The sequence below is a fragment of the Vulpes vulpes genome, chromosome 1 (assembly GCF_048418805.1).
Source record: "Vulpes vulpes isolate BD-2025 chromosome 1, VulVul3, whole genome shotgun sequence".
Taxonomy (NCBI): Eukaryota; Metazoa; Chordata; class Mammalia; order Carnivora; family Canidae; genus Vulpes; species Vulpes vulpes.
Genome location: NC_132780.1, coordinates 77147338 through 77161584, shown reverse-complemented (window position 1 = coordinate 77161584; position 14247 = coordinate 77147338). Strand labels below are relative to the sequence as shown.

At 35.5% G+C, this 14247-nt stretch overlaps 1 protein-coding gene across 21 annotated transcripts in view; it reads left to right on the top strand.

The window, feature by feature from the left end:
• The window catches only part of SCAF8 (SR-related CTD associated factor 8), a 223497-nt gene that overhangs the window by 16036 nt on the left and 193214 nt on the right, over positions 1-14247 (top strand). The gene's annotated exons all lie outside the window — the stretch shown is intronic.

Genomic DNA, 14247 nt, shown 5'->3' with positions numbered 1-14247 from the left:
ACAAAGCTCACTTATGGTGTACCTTTTTTGTGGGAGAGGAGTGCAGTTGCTCTGTTAGCCTGTATCCTTAGCATGTTTCTAATTTTCACATTTTAGTAATGGTGGCTACTTTGTAACTACTTCCTTTAGGTCATCCCTGACAGTTTGTTTACAAGGCTCCTGGTTCAAGTATTTTAAAGCATGGCCAAGCTGCAAAAGTCAGTATGTTGCTGTCAAAGTAAAATGTGAGAGATTATAGGTGACATGGAGATAGATAGTAGTTGTATCATTTATAAAATGGGATTACACAAGGTTACCTTTAGGGTCTCTTAAATATTAACCTTAGTGAACAAGTTTTCTAACTAATTTTAAAAAAGATTTTATTTACTTGTTTGAGAGTGAGCACAAGAAGGGGGAGGGGCAGAGAGAGAAGGAGAAGTAGACTCCCTGCTAAGCAGGAAGCCTGGTCCCCAGGGCATCCCAGGACCCATGGGATCACGACCTGATCTGAAGGCAGATGCTTAACTGACTGAGCCACCGAGGCACCCCTCTAATTAATTTTTCTTTGCTTTAGTTTACTCATTTCAAAAATAAAAATAATGATACCTTCTTTGACTACCTCTCAGAATTTGTTTAAATATTTAAAATATTGGCTGGTTTTGGAATATTCAAAAAAGCCTGTTTAAAGAAAGTGTTCAAATATTCAAAATGTTTTTGAATATATAAAATTAGAAAATTTTGTAAAGTATTTGGAAAGCTGGAGAATACCAGTTCTTGATATTGTTTTCTAAAACCTCGTTTTAGAAAAGTTTTTTTAAGATAGTTTTCTTAGAGAAAACTGAATACTAAAGGTAGTTTAAAATTTAAAAAAGCTGCAATTGGGAACATTTAATGTTATTGTGGACATCGGTGTCTCCCTAGAAAAGTATGTTTATATTACATACCTTAATAGATAAAAGTTATGGAGATTATGCATTATGAAGAAAGTACTAATATATTCTCTGTATTTTCTAAGCTGGAGAAATTGTTGAACAAAACATTTGAACAGATGTAACAAAATTCCATGATATATTTGGTAGGTTTTGGGCCCATATAATTGCTGGTCATCATTTATAAGAATTTCAGTATTTTACTGAATCCAGCAAGAAAATAAATTTTAAACAGTTACTAGGAGTATAATTTTGCACTGGAATATATATTCACTTTACATAGATACATATATGTACTTAACAATACTTACATTTGTACATAGGTGTATAGAAAATTCTGGAGGCAGCCTCCCAGTCTAACAGTGGTTCATTCGTTCTTTCTTTCTTCTTTTCTTCCTTCCTGATTTTATTTATTTATTAGCACAAGTAGGAGGAGAAGCAAGCTCTGCTGAGCAGGGAGCCTGATAGGGAGCTCAATCCTAGGACCCTGGGATCATGACCTGAGGCGAAGGGAGATGCTTAACCAACTGAGCCACCCAAACTCCCCAGCAGTGGTCATTTCTTAAGAGAGCAATAGGTGGATGGTGTGCAGTGAATGAGAGCTTTCAATATTTGGAATTTTTCATGTTTATTACCATGTTACTGTGTAGTAATTTTCCCTCAAACCCAGAATTCTGTGTTTCTTAGCTTTTGGGAGAAAAAATGGATTTGGTCTATTTTTGTATTATTTTAATTCTTTAGAGAAAGTGAGCTTCCTTGTTGGAGGTTGGAAGGCTCTTAAACCTGTTAGGCGATTGCTTAAAATTTGTTCCTTAAAATTCATGTTTGTTTAAAAAAGATTTTACTTATTCATTAGAGACACAGAGAGGCAGAGACATAGGCAGAGGGAGAAACAGGCTCCATGCAGGAAGCCTGGTGTGGGACTCGATCCTGGGACTCGGAGATCATGCCCTGAGCCAAAGGCAAACGCTCAACTTCTAAGCCACCTAGGCATGCCTTAAATTCATATTTAAATGGAATTTGTTTAGCTGTTATTTGGTCGGTGGATGTATAAGTTTCATAGTCTGTTTCCTTTTGATTAAAATCTTTTTTGGTTGTTAGATTGATGCTATTAAATGGTATGTCTCCCTAGTCATCGACCATCTTATTCAGTGACTCAATTGTGTATGTTTAGTTGGTTGCTAACTGGTGAGCTTTTTTGTTTTGTTTTTGAAAACAGTGTCTGGGTAGGCAGAAGAACTGGGTTTGAGGCATGATTCTGTAGTTTATCAATTTGAATTTAGTTGGGTCACTTACCCTAAGTTTATGCATCTATAAAATGTGTACAATAAATTTTAATCACATTGGGCCATTCTGAAGTAAAAGTGATACAGCATTTGTGATAGTACTTAATAATCGACAAAGTAGATGAAAAGTAATATTTTTTTTTCTTTTTGCTTTATTGTGCTACTGCCTTTCCTGTTTTTAGTTTGTATTTGTTGCTCTTATTTCTGGATTGATTTTACCCTGAGGCTGGCAGGCTTTTGTTCTTCTTATTCTCCAATACTTAGTCTTCAGTATTTATTCTTTATCTCTTCCACTGTTAATGCTCTAAGAATGATGTGTATTTTTGCTTTTCTCTTATGGGACTCAGTCTCACAACTTTTTAGGTGTTTTGTGTCCATACACACATGAAAGTGTAGTGTTATCAGCTAAATCTAAACTTCTCTTTCTTCCACAAACTTAGACTTCCTCTCTTTTTTTCTCATTTTATATACAAGGCTATTTTAATTCTTGTCCTTAGGAACTGTAACAACTGTACATGATTTGGAAAAAAAACCCCACTAAATAATGGCTAAAGAAGAATTGTCCACTCTGTGCCTTGTCTTGGTCTAGTCACTCAGAAATACAGTAGATAGCTATGAGTCTTGTTGCTTGTCGCCTCACATTATTTTTATCTGTGTATTCAGCATAGTCTATTTTGCCTTCCACATAAATTTGGGACCCCTTATTCACATACTGATATGCCACATCTGAGGCCTGTTCGGAACACTGATACTTGTGCCATATTGTCTTTCAACTGATGGTCACTTGTTTGGTACGTTTCACCTTCATTCATTACTACAGAAAATAGTGCAGCTGGGTTTCTTCCTTCTGCCTGTCTCATGACAGGGTCCTGACCCATTCACACACAATTCAGAGATCTCTCAAGAGCCAAGCTTCTAACCGTTTCAGACTCCTGTCTCACAAACTGATGAAATCCCTGTAATCCAGGTCTTTGAAGTGCGTTGTTTGCTTTTCCTCTTGTCTACCCTGGACACTCTAGCCCGAACCTAGACTTCTTCTTTATGTCAGCAGTAAAATCATACTCCCAAACACTCAGACTTGAAAACTTGGAATATTCCTGGGTGCCACTTTCATTTATATCTTTTCAGTCATGAAATCCAATGAGTTTTTTTTTTAATGTGCTTTGCATCCTTCCCTTCTTTTTTATTCTCTGTATTAAATAATAAAAATAAAGCATTGATACTTTAGTCCAGGTCCTCATCACTTCCCCCTTGGTTTGTTATAGTTAGTTTTGAATTGGCTTTTAATTTATATTCTCTTTTCTCTCTAGTTTATACAGTAGAACTAAGCTTTCTTTAGATTATTAGATTAATTTTTACTCTGTCTCTTCATACTGTTTTGCTTGATTCACTTTATACTTTTAAAACATTTCAGATTACCTTTGCCTTCAACTGTGCAGCTTTCCTAGCTATGGATTTAAGGCTTTTAATGCAAAACTATTTTAGAAATAAAGAAGTTACTTATATTTATTAGTAAGCATATAAAATTATTCTTACCATATGTATTGTGTATGCACAACACTCTGAAATGGGAACACTCTATATATATGAAGCTATGCATTATATATTCTCACCTATGTGTCTTGTTTTTTTTGGTACTCAGTGATTTTCCAGTAGGAAAGCACAGTGATGTGTTGAGATTCTAATGCATTCCCATTAGGAAATAGCCCTCTTCTACAATCCTTCTTGAAAATTACTATTTGTAAAGAAAGATTTATTGACAAGTGTGTTACGAATGTTTAGTGTGGAAGCAGAATCACAGCTCTAACAGGAATGTTCCCTTTTTCCAAGTTAGCCCATTTCACTTCCATCTTCTTTATTAAACCTTTTCTCCATTTCATTTATTTGAATGTAGCAGTTTTTATTCTGGCACCTAAGTATGCCATGTGTTTTTGTTTTCTTGAGGCAAAATCTTCAGGTTCTTATAAGATCCCCCAAATTTTAAATACCACCTCTGTTAAATGCAAAGGAGAGTATTGGAAAAGAGAAACATAGATCCTCCACCACTCTCATAATTAAGTAAATTATTTTCTCATACACTAGTTTTTGAGTATACATACCTCAAATTAGTGTCTCCACAAAATTACCTGTGATTACATTTTAGAGACCTTTGGGATCATTAGTGAATTGTCAAAGCTGACAGTGGTAAATCTCAGAATGCTAAGTATCTACTATATTATAATAATGATATATCACTGACCCTCCCCTTCTACCTCACTAGATTATTAGATATCTAAGGTGAAGTTCTTCAAGATTATTGTTTGTTTGTTTGTTTTCTGAAGGGCTTAATACTCTGCATATCTGCTGTAGGTAGTCAGTGAATGTTGATTAGATTTAAATGATTCTTTAGCTTTGACCTATTAATCAGTTGAATTTGACTTTGTATTTTTCTCAGTTCTTTGTTTTTAGTTAATTATACCTTGATAATAAAACTTTATTAATCTAAGAATATTGTGCTTATGATTAACCCTAAGAGTTAAAGGAAGCTTGAAAAGTATACAAGAATGATTATTATACAGTATTGTAAATGATATTGGGGATTATTTCAGAGTGAAGCATTCTGATGCCTTGAAATAGTTTCTTATTTTCACGAAGATTTGGCACAGAATTATAGGTACAAGGCTGCAAAGATTATTAAAGGTAAAGTTCAAAGAGGAAAAAAAATAGAAGAAATGTGTATCATTACCTGTGGCTTTCATATTCTACCACTTATTTGAAGAAAAAAAATCTGTTGCATACAAGTAATTCAGATATGAAGAAGCCTGATAAATTTATTTTGCCAGCTTGTATTTGATACCTGATCACCTTTGGAACCCAGTAAGCTTCTTTTTAAAGCAACATATTTGAAGTCCTAATACGTGCAAGGAACTGCTTTGGGTATTGTGGAGGATTTGAAAAAAAGAATACTGATATTGGTACCTATTTATTGAGGGTTTACAATATATGAGGTCAGTGTTTTCCAAACTGGATGGATGAATGGAGAGATGGTTAGCTAGGTAGGTAGGTAGGTAGATAAATAGACTAAACGGAAAACAAATTGTGACCAAATAATGTTACTTGTGATGATTGCTATGAAGGTCATAAGCAAGGTAAAACAGTTGGAGGAGGACACATGTACATCACTAGTTGCAGAATGTGATTTCAGATGTGAAAGTTAATTCCCTTTTCCCATTTTTCTGATTACAACTAGGAAAAAAATCTGAGTTTTATACTACTATGTCTTTCACATTTCTAGATATATGTTAATCATTTAAAAAATGAACAAAGCAGAGATTGCACTTTAGACTCAGTCTTTGGCAAGAATTATCCAGAGAGAATTTAATATTTTATTTTCCTTATAATTAATTTTAATGTTCCCTTCTACTTACGACTGTGGGCTAGAGCAGTGTCTCAGAAAAACTTTACCACCCACAATCAGAAATACAATTTGTGTCATGAGCCAGTTGTCACCTCTGTAAACATAACAGGAACAAAAGTTTCACCCAAGATTAGTCAGTGTATACTTCATTATTTTCTATTTTGTTTTAACTGGGCTAGAATGAAAAAGTTTTCATAGTGGATTAATTAGATTATGGTTTGAAAAAAAAAGTTTAAAAAATTGCATGAAATAGAAACAAATGGGTAGGACTTTTAATTGTAAGAAAATTATCTATGCCTAATAAATTACATTCAGTTTTAACATTTTTCTGAACATTTTTTTTGGTCTTATTTTTGCATTTAATTCTTATATTTATAAAGTAATTATTACAAATATATATGTCATGTGACATATTAGACACTTCCATATTTCTACATTAATAATGTTTGTATCAGATAAACTCTCCTAGTATACCTTACTAAATCTTTTCTTGAACATTTTTTAAATTGTGTGAAATGTTGATGTAAAAATTTGATGATTATGGCCTTTTGCTTCTTAAAATATATAAAGGTCACACATAAAAATTTTATAGCTCTTGTATTGAGCACCATACTACCTTTTCATTCCAGATGCTGTATTTTTCAGTTCTAAAATTTCCAGTTCTTTTTTGTAGTTTTCCTTTCTCTGATGAAAACATCTAATTTCGCATTTATTTCAAGAATTTGCTCCTTTACCTTATTGAAGATCACTATGATTTCTTTAACAGTTTGTGATAATTCCAACATCAGCATCATTTTGGGGTTGCATCTGTTGATTGTCCTTTCACTTGAGCAGTGTGGTCAGATCTTCCTGGTTGGGGTGTGTGTGTGTGTGTGTGTGTGTGTGTGTGTGTGTGTTGGTATGTCAAGTAAGTTTGGCTTGTATACTGAACATTTTCAGTATTATATTGTAGGACTTCTTTAAAATCCTCTTAAGAATGTTGGGTTTTTTTTTTTGTTTTTTTTTTTGTTGGTTTGTTTTATTAGCAGGCATTCAACTTGATTAGGTTCAGGATACAAGTTCTGTCTTGCCTTTTTGTGGTGGTTCCAATGTCAGTTCAATTTTACAAGCATTTGTTTTGCTGTTTTAGGTGTGCCTAGCACATGTGCCAGTCAGAAGTTAGTGATTTACATAGATTTTAGTTCTCAAAGCCTTTGCTAGATTTATTTGGGTCTATGGCATATATGTAGGCACAATTCCAGAATAAGCCCAAGACTTAAGTTCATACACAGAATTAAAAGATCTTCCTCTCTGCTCTCTGTGGGATTCCCATATCTTTTGTAGATTCCAGGGCATCCTTTTTTCTTCCTGTGGCCAAAAAGTCAGGTTTCTCTCCCATTTTTAGCCTTTAGAGTTGAAGTGGTGAGAAAAAAATTGGGATTCCTCACCATACTTTGTGGATAACAAGGGCCCCTTTTCCTAGTTACTCTGTCTGGAAATTGGTACTCTTTGGGAGTTTTAAAGTGCTGGCAACAGTGGCTGCTCTCCAACTGGAAGCGAGGCCTGACAGAATTGGGAGAGGAGAAATAGGAGACCCCTCCTGTTGCCCACCAGTAGCATGAGGAGTCCTTTAGCTAGTCTTCTGGCTAGACAAAAGGGGTTTCAAAACCAGGGTTTCTTCTGGTCTTTTGCTTCTAGCGTTGGCTGCGTGGTATGATTCTGCACTCTCTGGGATCAAAACCTAGGGATAATAAAGGAACACAAAACACTGAAATTCACTTCAGCACCAACGCAGGATCCCAACCCCCGCCTTCACTGGTTACTTTTTTTTTTTTAATTTTATTCATTTATTCATGAGAGACCCACAGAGAGAGAAGCAGAGACACAGGCAGAGGGAGAAGCAGGCTCCATACAGGGAGCCCAACATGGGATTCAATCCCTGGACTCTAGGATCACGGCCCAGGGCCAAAGGCAGGCGCCAAACCGCTGAGCCACCCAGGGATCCCCTATCACTGGTTACTCTTCTACTCGTTTCTGTCAGCTTGTTTTACTTTTCACAGTCCACAGGTAGTTGCTTTTTTATATTTGGTCTGGCATTTTTAGTTGTAATCAGTGGCAGAGAGAGAGGCTGTAGTTGACTTACTCCATCTTGGCTCACTGTAACTCCTATATATCCACTTTATTCCAAGAATTTGGAAAGTATATATAAATTTTGTATTGAATTAAAGACCATGAAAATAACTTTTTGTGGCCTAAATTTAGTTCTTTAGTAGTTTTGGAGGGAGAGTTGATTATAGTTTTTCTTTGTTACTAACAGTGTTTGAAACTATAAAGTTAAATTCTAAAGTAAATTATTTCCTTTTCATAACAGTTTTCAAACTGTAATATTAACCTTAGACACTGTTATGGTTAAGAAATAGAATGTTTTGCTTGATAATATAAAAAGTATAAAAAGTTAATTATTTATGTGAAAATACTTTAGCCCATAGGAAACAACAGTTACAAAGCCCATAGGAAGAATAGTTATAAATAAGCATTTCTATTTATCATAACAATTTTGTTAGCACTTTAATATATCAAATTCTGGTTTTCTTTCTTTTTTTTTTTAAGCTAGAGGACCCTACCCACCCACTCACCCCAACAAAAGTTTAATGTGTAGGTTTGATCTTACTAGACAGATGTTTGCATACCTCAGATTTATAATTTTAAAATAGGCATAATTTTCCCTGGTAATATCTTACACTTTTTTTTTTCCTTTAAGATTTTATTTATTTGAAAGAGCACAAGCCAGGGATAGGGGTGGGAGGGAGAGGGAGAAGCAGGCTCTTTCCACTGAGCTGGGAGCCAGACACAGGGCTTGTTCCCAGGACCCTGAGATCATGACCAGACCTGAAGGCAGAGATGCTTAAACCGACTGAGCCACCCAGGTGCCCACCTTTTTTTTTTTTTTTTAAAGGGGTTCTGGATTTGAGATACTGAGAAAGATGTACAATTTTACATACCCTTCACCAAATAATTTTACTTTCATTGTATGCTTAACTATACTCTGCAAACTGCTTATTAGAATATTGCCTGTCTCCAAAAGCATATTCAGTTCCATGAGGATAGAGAGATTGTCTGCCTCTTCTATTGGATCCGTAGTGCCTGGTACTAATGAGTATATTTGGAATGAGTGACGAATTGTTAGACTAGATAATTTGCATTTTCTGTCATCTTTGTGCTTTTTTAATATTTTCCAGTTTTCCGTACTAAAGTATTTTATAGCCACAGAAAAAGGTTTTCAGGATTTTTTTAAAAAGGGAAAACAATTATTAATTTTCTTTGCTGATTTTTATGTAACATTTCAGATTTTATGTGCTTTAGTGTTTGCAATTACATATGATTTATTTCAAAAATGCATTTGAAACTTTGTTTTGAAGTTTTTATACTCACATTATTTAGTGTAAAATCAGGAGCTGTGCCTTTGTTAAAAGTGTGATCTGGGGGACGCCTGGGTGTCTCAGTGGTTGAGCATCTGCCATCGGCTCAGGTGGTGATTCTGGGTTCCTGGGATCCAGTCCCACATGGGGCTCCCTGCACGGAGACTGGTTCTCCCTCTGCGCCTCTCTCTCTCTCTGGTCTCTCATAAATAAAAAAAATCTGTTAAAAAAAGTGTGATCTGGGAATTCTGGCAGAATATCTGCAACATATCTTTTTGGCTTTTGTTCTTCAAAAAATTCTGGGTGATCAAGAATATTGCTACTTCAGTAGAAGTAACCCAAGCTTATATATTTAGAGTTTTAATTCAAACTTTTTTTTTAACAAAGAAATTTACTTCAGTATAAAGTCACTATTGGTCACATTATTCTTTTAGAACATGCTTTTTCTTTTTAAAAATTTTTTTAGGGCAGCCCGGGTGGCTGAGCGGTTTAGTGCCGCCTTCAGCCCAGGGCGTGATCCTGGAGACTGGGGATCGAGTCCCATGTCGGGCTCCCTGCATGGAGCCTGCTTCACCCTCTACCTGTCTCTCTCTCTCTGTATCTCATGAGTAAATAAATAAAATATTTAAAAAAAAAATAAAAATAAAAAAATAAAAGATAAAAAATTTTTAAAAGATTTTATTTATTTATTCACGAGAGACACATAGGGAGAGAGAGGCAGAGACACAGGCAAAGGGAGAAGCAGGCTCCATGCAGGGAGCCCAATATGGGCCTGGTTCCTGGGACTCCAGGATCACGCCCTGGGCCGAAGGCAGACGCTCAACTGCTGAGCCACCCAGGCGTCCCTGAGTGCTTTTTCTTAATATTGCTTTTTCTTAGTGTTGAATCTTCTACCGTTAATTCTATTATTGTTCTCTAGTCATATTTTGTTACTTCAAGTGCATCTGATTATATGTTACTTTGATACATGCTTATGGTATCTAATATTTTATATTGTATCCCAAGCCAAAAAATAATATGAAAGATCCTGCTATATAGGAAGGGAGAACTTGTATATTAGGGAGTGACAAATTTTAGATATAGAGAGTACTTAGTTTTTGACTTGTTGAAGTAAAATTTGTAATAAAGTATATTTTCAGGCATTACAGTTGAAAATAATCTTTTAAAAATTACTTTACCAGTGAAACAAATGTCTTTTTATTCCTTTATGCAAAATACTGAATTTCTGTTTTTTAAGTTATTTAGGAAAATGGAAATTTTTAAGAATTTTAATTTCAACTTTGAATTATAAAAATAATTTTCACAAAAATATTTGCAAGAATTAAAAAATTTATATAGCCAAGGTAAAATGAAGAAAAGTCATTTACAAGTTTTTCTACTGTGTTAGTAACTTTCTGTTGCTTTGTAACACAGTACCACAGGCTTAGCTTATGGCTTAAAGCACCACAGATTTATTTTATAAATTCCGTGGGTCATGACCCAATCACTAGTTGGCTGCCTTTGTAGATGGGGCTCACCAGGCTGAAATCAAGATGTCAGCCAGGCTGTGTGCTTTCATTTGAGACATGGATTTCTCTTCCAAGCTCATTTAGGTTGTTGACTGAATGTTCCTTGCTGTTAGAAGGCTCACGTACCTGTTTAGTTTGCTGGCTATGGACTGGGGATTGCTCTCAGTTCCTACCAACCACCTTAGGTCCTAGGAGCATGTGGCCCCCTAATACGGCAGTGAGAGAGCTCTAGCTCTTTGGCGTCTCTTCTACTAAGGATACTAATCCTGTTGAATCATGACTGCATTTTTACAATCTCATTTAACTTTAAATAACCTCCATGAAGTCTCTATTTTCAAATATAGTCACATTAGGTATTGGGAATTCCATATATGGATTTTGGAGGGAGAGATACTGTGGAGGGCCATTGTGGCAAGTAGAATTGTAGAACAAGATTGTATTAAATTATAATTATTATATTTTTCAAAATAACCTATGCATGTAATTTTTTTTTTTTTAAGTACCAAAGAGATTTTATTGGAAGCACTTCCTTCTCACACCATGCTGGATTCCCCCAAGGAGAAAAATGTTTTAGTTCTTAACACATTAGTTTTTCTGATGGTTAATTTCGTATATGTAAGCAGTATTTTTGTAACACTCTTTCTTGAATGGTCATTTTGAGATACTTGACTTATTTGCAAGAATTGATGAGGTGGTATTATTGCAGTTGTGTTGCCTTTGCTCTCTAATACCTTAATTTTGAGTGGTGGGACTCTGGAATTCGGTAGGACAAATGATTTTCCTCTGGCTGTATCCTCTGTGTTTACTGTGGCTTGTGGTTTTCTCTTTGTGCCATCAGTTACTAATCCTCTTAAGTCATATTTCTGTTTTTTGGAAATTGGTGAAATTTTGTTGTGCTGATTTACTCCCCTCCCTATTCTGCTTTCATCATGAGTTTGTTTTTTACCTTTTAAATTTTTTATTCCTTTGTTTACTTCCAGTAGGAGAAAGAGAAGAAAAATGTTTGTCAGTCAGATACTTGAATTGAAAGTATCGAGATTGTGCTTGTTCCAGTGTCTTTTGTGATTTCTGGTTTTCTGATTTTGGAGATTTCGGGGATCCTGACCAGTACTTTCGAGGCAGTAGAGGACCATTGTTGGGGATAGATGGATTGGGTTGATGATGATTTTAATTATTTTAGGTGCACATGGTGGGTTAATTCCATTTATTATAGAACCACAAACTTTTGAAGGCATAACATTAACCTGTAAATGAGCAAGATATTAGTAAAATTTGATTGTTCTCTGGGGTGTGTCAGAAAATGAGTTATTGGGCTCTTCCAAAGTAGTCATAGAATTCATGTAATACCTATGCTCAAAACTAACATTTTTGAAATGAGTTTGCTTAAAATAACAGCATGAAGTATAACATTTTGTTAAGTTTTGAGTAATGAGTCACTGTGTGGAAGAGGGCCGATGAGGGATGTCATGAATATACTTTTCAGAGACATGAGATTGCAATGTTTATCCAGAAGAGAAAAGAAGTGTACATTTTCTAGAGCTGAGAAATATTGCCCAAATTCAGGGTTGGCTTGCTTTTGTAAATAAATTCTTTTGGAACATACCCTGCCCGTTCGTGTGTGAATTGATCCTTGATTCTTGGTTGCTTTCTTGCTACAGGGATAGAGCTAAGTAGTGTGATAGAGACCGTGTGGCTTCTAAAGCCTTAAAGTACTTGCCGTGCTCACTGACCCTCGGCTCAGTCAATAGTTAACAACTGACAACTTTAAAAATCTTTTATTTGAAATAAGTTTGTTTTGTTGGAGTAGCTGGCAGCAACTAATTTCCTCAAACTTTGGTGAAAGTTACTAGAAACTGATTTGATAGGTTGTTTTCAGATCTAAAAAGAATATATTTGATTTGCTTGCAAGTTCCTGAGGGAAGTTGAAACATTAAGGAGTTAATTAGACTGAAGTCCAAGCTTATTGTTTAGTGCCTTTGTTTTAAATTGGTAAGTCTTGAGTAGCCATAGGAAGGGGCAGGTCAAGACTGGGACTTCATTTCAATACCTGAGGTCTGAGGGACATGAAGAATTTATATAAATACAGGGTTGTCATATGAGATTACATACATTAGAACATAACATTTGAGGGGAAGAAGCTTAGATTTGGGAAGCAGGGTTCAGACACAACACGTATCAGTAGACCTGGAAAAGTTGAAATAGTCATAACTGAGGGAATAATTTGATGGAACTAACAGGAATCCGCAGCTACTTCAGAAAACAAGGTAGGATGGAGCCAGGCCCAAGAAATAGACGGGTGGGATTAAAACCTATATATGAGGGGTGCCTAGGTAGCTCAGTTGGGTAAGCTTACCTGACTCTTGATTTTGACTCAAGTCATGATCTTAGGGTCATGGGATCAAGTCCCCTACCTCCCACAACTCCACCCTCAATGGGGAGTCTCCCTGGAATTCTTTTTCCCTCTGCCCCTCCCCACATGCACGTACATTCTCTCTCTCTCTCTCTCTCTCTCTCTCTCTCTCCCTCAAATAAATAAATAAATAAATAAATAAATAAATAAATAAATAAATAAATAAATAAATAAGTAAGTAATCTTAAAAAACAAGAAAACCCACCAAAACTATACATGAGAAAACTGGGTATGTAGATAACCCAAGCTTAGAGTGCATGCAGCCCTAATCTTCTCACTGAAGCGTAGAGATGGGAATCATCAGGCAAATAGAAAAAAAAGGTTCCAGAATAAACTTCCATTCTTCTCTAACATTTTCCAGTGCAAAACCAGATCAAACTTTGAGAATACAGGGAGCATTACATTCCCAGTTTTTGGTGAGGAGTTGATACATCTGATTAGAATGAGGGTTGCAATGAAGCTTGGCACTTCCTAATGGCAGTATTACAGCAGAGTAAGTTGTCAGTTGGGTAAGACAGGTTTATTACTGTGTATCAGGCATTCTGATATCTCCTGTAGATATAAAGATTATTCTCTCTTGATACACATTGTATTACTTATAGAAATTTTTAAAAAGCTCTGAATGGTCTGGCAGTTTATTTTAGCACTGTTTTCTTTTTCTAAAATACTGAATGTTACAGTGATGGTCCTACAATTCTCAACAAATGGTCTTTGAGGGAGGTCCTGGAGGACTGAGTTTGATGTTGAGGATGACAACAGGAATGTATAGAACACTTAAATTTGGAGATAGAAATTGAATAGAAGGGAAAAAAAGAAAAAGGGCACCTGGGTTCAAAGTCTGACTTTTGATTTTGGCTCAAGTCATGATCTCAGGGTTTTGAGATCAAGTCCTGAAGTGGGCTCCACACTGGGTGTGGGGCATGCTTAGGATTCTCTCTCTTCCTCTGCCCTCCCCCCCCAAAACAAAGAAAGAATTTGAATAAAAGGAAAAGTGGATGATGACAAGCTGTCTGTAATCTTGTGCTCAGTTCACATTAGTTCATTAAATGTATAGATTTATACTTCACCTACTTAATAAAGAACTTTGAAATAGTGTATCAAAATTAGGCACTGGTGAAAATATATTTTATATTTACAATAAAACTAATCAATATAGCAGAGAAGTAGATGTTAGTAGACATTGAGATTTATGTTCAGACAAGTAAAATAAACATGAGCAAGCTTACTTAAAAGTCAAGGCACAAAAAGGGAAAAACATGTTAAATCATCTTTTTTTTTTTCTTTCATAGAGAACGTAAGTATGTGGAAACTAGCTGAATCATTCTCCTGTTTCTGCATTC